Source organism: Notothenia coriiceps, unplaced genomic scaffold, assembly GCF_000735185.1.
Source record: "Notothenia coriiceps isolate Sejong01 unplaced genomic scaffold, NC01 NC01_scaffold00017639, whole genome shotgun sequence".
NCBI classification, from domain to species: domain Eukaryota; kingdom Metazoa; phylum Chordata; class Actinopteri; order Perciformes; family Nototheniidae; genus Notothenia; species Notothenia coriiceps.
In genome coordinates, this window is record NW_011350340.1 from 190 (window position 1) to 6504 (window position 6315).

At 39.7% G+C, this 6315-nt stretch overlaps 1 long non-coding RNA gene across 1 annotated transcript; it reads left to right on the forward strand.

Annotated features, from left to right (window-relative positions):
• Positions 1-1509: 1509 nt before the first annotated feature.
• LOC104950479 (uncharacterized) lies at positions 1510-3657 on the forward strand. The gene is made up of 4 exons (XR_798922.1): positions 1510-1571; positions 2354-2416; positions 3187-3284; positions 3543-3657. It is a non-coding gene; the product is annotated as an uncharacterized lncRNA (long non-coding RNA).
• The last annotated feature ends 2658 nt before the right edge of the window (positions 3658-6315 follow it).

The following is a 6315-nucleotide window of genomic DNA, read 5'->3' on the forward strand; positions in this document are numbered from 1 at the left end:
GTGTGTGTGTAGTGTCGTGTGTCGTGTGTGTGTGTGTGTGTGTGTGTGTGTGTGTGTGTGTGTGTGTGTGTGTGTTGTAGATTGTGTGAGGTCATGCACCCTCTCTCCTGCTCTCTTTACGTCTTTTGCTCATAATGATATACGCAGAACCATTGTAAAACTATTATAAGGCCCTGAAGAGACTAGCATATATTAACCCGGTACTTAATCCTGAGCAGCACTTTAAATACTTTACTACACAATGATATTTTGTGAACATTTCCAGAGTAATGCTTGAAGTATTTAGAAAATGACTTTGGCTCAAGTCCTTCTCTCCAGTTATATGATGTATCCATACATACATAGTTAGTTAAAGTGATGTTGCGTTTTTTTTTTTCAGTGTCTATAGACAAATGAGACTTCTCAGTCATTATTTAGAAGCCTGTTTGTGTTCTCTGAATAATGCAGTTCAGAGTTTTCTTAATGATCGTGATTAAATTCTTCCTTCAATTTATCGTTTGATCTCTAATAATGTCACAAAGTTGTAAAAATGCCCATCACAGTTTCATTAAACTGATTGTCTCGTTTAATAGGCCAAATATTCAGTTTCTTAATTAATTACATCAAAATGAAGCACAATTAAGAAGAAGTTGGAACCAAGCAATTAGAAAAAAAGAGTAATTTGACCTACTATCGAAATATCTGCAATTTAAATACTGACTTGATCAACAGTTTATTTGTTTAAATGTTCACACGTGTACACTTCATGTGCAGTTAAACTTAAACCACATGTATCTTGTTATCTTGTGAGTCATTATGTACATGTTCACATATTGGGGCCTTCATATGTCAATATAAATTATTCTATTTTATTGCAGCTTTTTTTGTTTAACCTCTTGTGGTAGCTTATACTGTACATATTGCTATTTCATTTATTTTATCACACTTTTCTTACTTACACTTCTTATGTTTATATACATATTTTTATTAAATGATATTACATTATAATTGAAAATATTTTTCCTAAACTCAAGTTTCTATAAATATTTTAATTTGATGTTATTCGAAAATGGAGCAACTGTCACAAAGCCGAATTTCCCCCAGGGATAAATTAAGTATTCTGATTCTGATTATTCTTATATTAGCTTTTTTAATTTATGTCCTTTACAATTACTTAAAATACACCAGCTGCAACTCAGTATCTCCACACAAAATGGTGTTTGTCCTATGAATCACCAACAGAGGGCAGTGGTGCCCTTTGAAAGAGAAGAGGCAGCACGTGCACTTTCCATCCTTGTGTGTGTGTGTGTGTGTGTGTGTGTGTGTGTGTGTGTGTGTGTGTGTGTGTGTGTGTGTGTGTGTGTGTGTGTGTGTGTGTGTGTGTGTGTGTGTGTGTAAATATAATGTACAGCTGGGCGTGGCGGGGAATAGATTACACAGTGGGGGACGGGTATATGCTGATGTAGGTAGCTGGTACTGTACAAACCTATAAATCTCACTGACACCAAATATTAACTAATGATTTTCATTCACAGGAATTACTCTCCTCTCCTCCCCTGGAACGCTGTCTGTCAACAACTCAACTGCACAATGTAAGAAACTACACTGATGAAGTATTCAATAATTGCCTTGATTAGGTCCCATGTCATGGCCATTTCTACTGATCATAATTCCATTGTTGAGGTCTACTAGAATAGATTTACATTGTTCAATGTTCCAAACTCACATTGGTTTCTCATACAGCATCTCTGTATAGTATGTGTATTCCCTCTCTGTCCTAAACGGCTTGTTGGAGCTCCTCGCCCCCCCCCCCTCCCTGTGAGCCCACTGTGCGCTCGCCCACTCTGTTCTGATGAGTCTACCACTATGGTCTACCACCGTTACAGCGGAACATCAGTGATTATGTGTTATAATGGCGTTAGCAACCAGAAAATGACACCAGTAATGACAAACAGATGAGAATGCTGCGTGGGGTCTGGGTGCCGTGTTGGCGGGACGTTGCGCGGCTCGCTGCTGCGAGGAGCGGACAGTGTGAGCTGGGTTCATTTGGTTATGGGCACGTCACTGTACCCAGGAAGAAAAAGAGAAATCCCCAACGAGGCGTTCTGGAGCAGCATAAACAGGCATTTTCTGTGTTAGAGTTTTACTCGCTACAGGGTGTACTTTGAGGGTTTGTGACTTTGCAGACCGTTTACATGCAGAGAAACCTTCATAACACACAAGGGGACGGGTAATAAGCGGAAAAAGGACATGGAACCTTTAACCTTCATGCCTTTACTAATAATAACTAATTCAGTGCTAACAGCAGAGTGAATGTTGTGCCTTCACATATTCAGTGCTGTCTTTAAAGCAGTATTCTCCTTTTTCCCCACAGATACGCTGAAGTCACTCCCAGTTTATTTGATCCAAGGCGCTTCTGCTAGGCGGGCACAGCAGAGTAAGTGATGGTGGTGTTGAATTTGATTCAAACGATTAAACCTCTTTTTTTTTAAAGACAGCCTGGATCACAATCCATCCAACTTGTATTCATATTTCCACATAACAAACAACATATTTCGATGCAAAGGCAGGCCCTCTGATGAATGAAGCAGTGGATAAAATTGATTTACCAAGACGTGTTTCATGTTTAATGTGATATTTCAACAGACAGAAGTCCAGAAGAAAAAAAAATCTAATGGTTAGGTACAAAGGTACAAAAAAGTACACTATTTACATTCTATGTGTACACCCTGCCTGACTTTTGCTTTGTTGGAAGCACCTTTTTACAGCAACAAGTGTTTGTAAATAATTCTCTCGGCTTTTATATTTTATACCAGTCCTCTTCGAAAAAACATTTCCTCACACAATATACATTATGCGGGACTTCCTTGTCTGAAGCCATACCTTGGCTGAAGTCGATGTGTGCTTTTGGTGTTTGTCATGATGAAATGTGAAATTCCTTCTGTTCTTTAGAGTTTTGACACCAGAAGGTTTTCTGCAAAAATATGGCATACAACCTGGAACAAAGGTCCCAAGGTTAGAATACATCTGGATGCTGCAGTGGTATAGCATATAGTGTAACCACTCTGACACACAGGCGCTCCACTCCACAGCATAATAAGTTCTCTGTTAGATCACCATTATTCAGCCAACACCTCCTGTTGAAAACTCCCCGTCTTGTTAACCCATTAACCACGTTTCCATGTCTTAACCCTGTGATGTGTTCAGGTGCAGACTTTAGTCTCCCCATTCTGCTGGAAGGCTGCCAGCCACAGGTCACATGACCTGGAAGAAAACACCTGGGAGACTTTTGGGATCCCTTTTCGGTGAGACAGACCTTCTCATTGTTATTGCTAGCACACAATACGAGCAGCATGACTGATGGGTCACTCTATTTTGAAGAAAAGCAATGAATGAGTCTAGGTTTGCTTCAGAAAGTATTGATCCTGCACAGAAACACTGACTTTGCCAAGAAAAACAAACGTATGTATTGATATGGTATACTTATTCTGTTTTAAAGCGTTTTTGTAGTGCTCCAACTTACTTCCTACTTCATTGTAACCTCTCTTTTCATTGGGCTTTAGCATGGGCTGCTTATCAACCTGAAGGGAAGTCCAAAGGCTGATGAACTGATCTCTGTGTGACACCACGTTGCTCTGGAGTCCTGTATGCCCTGGGATACAACACCCAGTGCAAATCTGGTGAGTAAAGACACTCCTTTGAGCGGTCAATGGTAATTGACTGTTAAAGTGCCACTTTAAGCCTCTAACTGATGAGATGAACTCCTCCATTGCAGAGAGGTTTAAGCTAGCAGGTTGCCTCAGAAGTTTTATAAAGCTGATGGGGGCTGTGTCACCGGCCTTGATGCGTGAGAAGATTTTGAATAAGCCTTACTATCAATGCTATAATGTGAAGAATTTGTGTAGATGCCCATACGAATGAGAAATATTTTGTGCGCATAACTTAACATCCAATATTCGCTAATCATTTCTCAAATATTTTCCAACCACTTCTTAATTGTATCTGTTCAGCCTCTCAGTTTCCCTAAATGCTCTGTAAAGTTAGAATAAGTAACAAGGCATATACTCTATCACTACAACATTGTAGTAGGGCTGCTGATTGCCAAAATATAATGCTGACATCATGCAGTTTTTTTTTTTTTTTGCATTTGATAAAAAACAAAAATGGTTGAACTCATAGATGAAAATATATGTTTCTGTCTGCATTTTATTTTTGCTCAAGTTGATCGAGGCTGCATTACAAAATGTTTTCAATGAAATGTAAACTAAATTTCCCATTAGACATTTAAATAAAGAAAACGTAGATACAATTCAATCCATTTGACTTGCACCTATCATTTATCAGAAGATATGATCATCTTGTTTCAGAGAGAGAAAGTTAACTATCAAAAAAAAGAAAATACATAAACAATGTTTAGAGTCCCAGTTTGTGCAGCCCGTTGTAAAACAGGTCAAATGTTTTCTGCTGCTCTCTCTAAAGTTTGCCTTTTCATCATTTTCCCCACCTTGCTAAATGTTCTCTCAGCAACTTCATTTTTTTGTCAGCAGCTATTTGATTTGGGTTTTTTCTACAATTCTTCTACTAAACCCGTTTTTCCTCTTATTTTCATAAATAGTCACCAACTACTATACTAGGGGTTTAGCTAAAGCAAATAATAATAATAATAACACATGAGACTTGTATAGCGCTTTTCTAGAAACTCAAAGACGCTTTGACAGGGAATAAAAAATAAAATTAAAATAAAAATACAAAAAGAGATAGGTGGGGGGGGTCAGTGGTTGAATGCAGTGTTGAACAGGTGGGTGTTGAGTGATGTTTTGAATGCGGTGACAGAGGAAGAATCTCTGCTGGATTGGGGTAGTGAGTTCCAGAGGGTGTGTGCAGCAACGGAGAAGGCTCTGTCGCCCCAAGACTTGAGGTTGGTCCGAGTGGGGATGGGGGGGGACAGGAAGTTGGCAGCAGCAGAGCGGAGGGAGCGAGTGGGAGTGTGTCTGTGGAGGACGTCAGTCAAGTAGGATGGGGCCGGGTGATGGAGGGCTTTGTATGTCAAAGGGTTCCTTTCACTTGACTCGTATTGGTTTAGGATCAGATCCTTGGTTTCCAGTTGTGGCTTGGTTTTATGCCTCTTCCTTGCTCATCTCAAGAGTCACTTCTTCGACAACGCCCAGTGTGTTGATCACATTTGAGTTGATATGCATTGTTCTAGGGTTGGACATGTAGATTACTTCCTGCTTCGGCCTAGGCATCATCTGCTTGTGTGAAAAATGTAGTTCCAGTTGATGGGAACAGTTTGACTGATTCAAGTCTTCTTGAAGGTTTTCTTACTATTTTTGCAAACACAATGTGGTTGAAATGCATTCCACATGTCCTTCAGTGCTCTCTTATATGATGCAATCTATGCTCTGCCGCTGAAGTCCGAGAACTCTGGAAGTCTCATGCATTTGATCATGGTTGCACGTATCAGTCTGAGCAGAAGCACCTCTCTGTCTTGGTTGACATCGCAATGGATCATCCTGTAAAGAAACAGCCTGCTGATGTAGTGGGAGCCAGAAATGTAAGAGTACCATTTCCTTTCCTTATGATGGTCTATCTTTACAATGTTTCAGTTTCCCTACACTAACATTCTGTGGGGAAAGAAGAATGGGGTCCAGCATTCTATGTCGCAGTCAGTGCTTTTCTTCAAAACCTTTTTGTACACAATTTCCAGCATCTCTTTGTGGTAGTAGATCTCTGTGGCAAAAAGTTCCATCCTTAAAGTGTCAATTCGTTTCCACCGAGATCCAATCCATACAATTTTCTTTGAGAATCACACAACCGTGTCACAGTAGGGCGAACAAGTCCTCTCTAGCAGCATTTTCTTTTTTGTTCCGAGCCTTATTATAGGCGGGGAAGTGGTGGCACTTCCAAATGTTTGTGATGTGTTCTTTATTCAGCATTTCAGCCCCAATGCTCACCAAGTCGCTTCAGATATTGCACATGCACTTTGCTGGTGCTGGCTCTGTGAAAAACGGCCATAAGGAACTACATTTGCCCAGCCATCTGCTATCAAAACCGAAAAAAAGGCAAGGTCACTATCTGGTTTGTAAATACATTTGAGAACGGTCATTACAAAGGACAAACCAGTCAACTGAGAATGTAGTCGCGTCTTAGCAAGAGCTTCTTTGTTTCTGTAGAGAAGAAGAAAACTCATTAATCTGATCAAAAGGAGTTGGTAAGATCTCAAAAGATTAATAAGGACACATCATATTTGTTTGGTTTATTATTAGTTAATGTAATGCAATTAGTCATCATAAGGGCTGTTTACAATTTATTTATCAAAATACAAGAATTGGAGTT